General features: G+C 47.5%; 1 protein-coding gene across 2 annotated transcripts in view; it reads right to left on the reverse strand.

The window, feature by feature from the left end:
* The window catches only part of LOC101992111 (nucleoside diphosphate kinase A), a 13281-nt gene that overhangs the window by 1056 nt on the left and 11614 nt on the right, over positions 1–611 (reverse strand). The window lies entirely within an intron of this gene.

Here is a 611-nt window from a genome sequence, read left to right on the forward strand (position 1 = left end):
GAGGGAGGGAGGGAGGGAGGGAGGGAAGGAAGGAAGGAAGGAAGGAAGGAAGGAAGGAAGGAAGGAAGGAAGGAAGGAAGGAAGAAAGGAAGGTCAGGAATTCAAGAATAGCAATTTTGAGGCTAGCTAGCATACTTGAGACATTGTTTCAAAATACAACTAAACTTGCCTGGCATGGTGGCTCATGCCTTTAATCCTAGTACTTAGGAGACAGAAGCAGGCAGATCTCTGTGAGTTCAAGGCTAGCTTAGTCTACAAAGCGAGTTCTTGGACAGCCAAGGCTACACAGAGAAATCCTGTCTCAAACAAAAACAAAAAAATAAAAGCAAAAAAAAAAAAACTAAGCTAGGGGTGGAAGAGATGGCTCAGTTGTTAAAAGCACTGGCTAGTCCTCCAGAGGACCTGGGTTTAGTTCCCACCATCCACATGGGGCTCAAAACTATCTATAACTCCAGTTCTAGGGGATCCAATGCCCTCTTCTAGCCTCCTCGGGCACCAAGAAATAAAAGCAGTACACAAAGCCAGGCAGTGGTGGCGCACGCCTTTAATCCCAGCACTCAGGAGGCAGAGGCAGGCGGATCTCTGTGAGTTCAAGACCAGCCTGGTCTACA

Source organism: Microtus ochrogaster, chromosome 7, assembly GCF_000317375.1.
Source record: "Microtus ochrogaster isolate Prairie Vole_2 chromosome 7, MicOch1.0, whole genome shotgun sequence".
NCBI classification, from domain to species: domain Eukaryota; kingdom Metazoa; phylum Chordata; class Mammalia; order Rodentia; family Cricetidae; genus Microtus; species Microtus ochrogaster.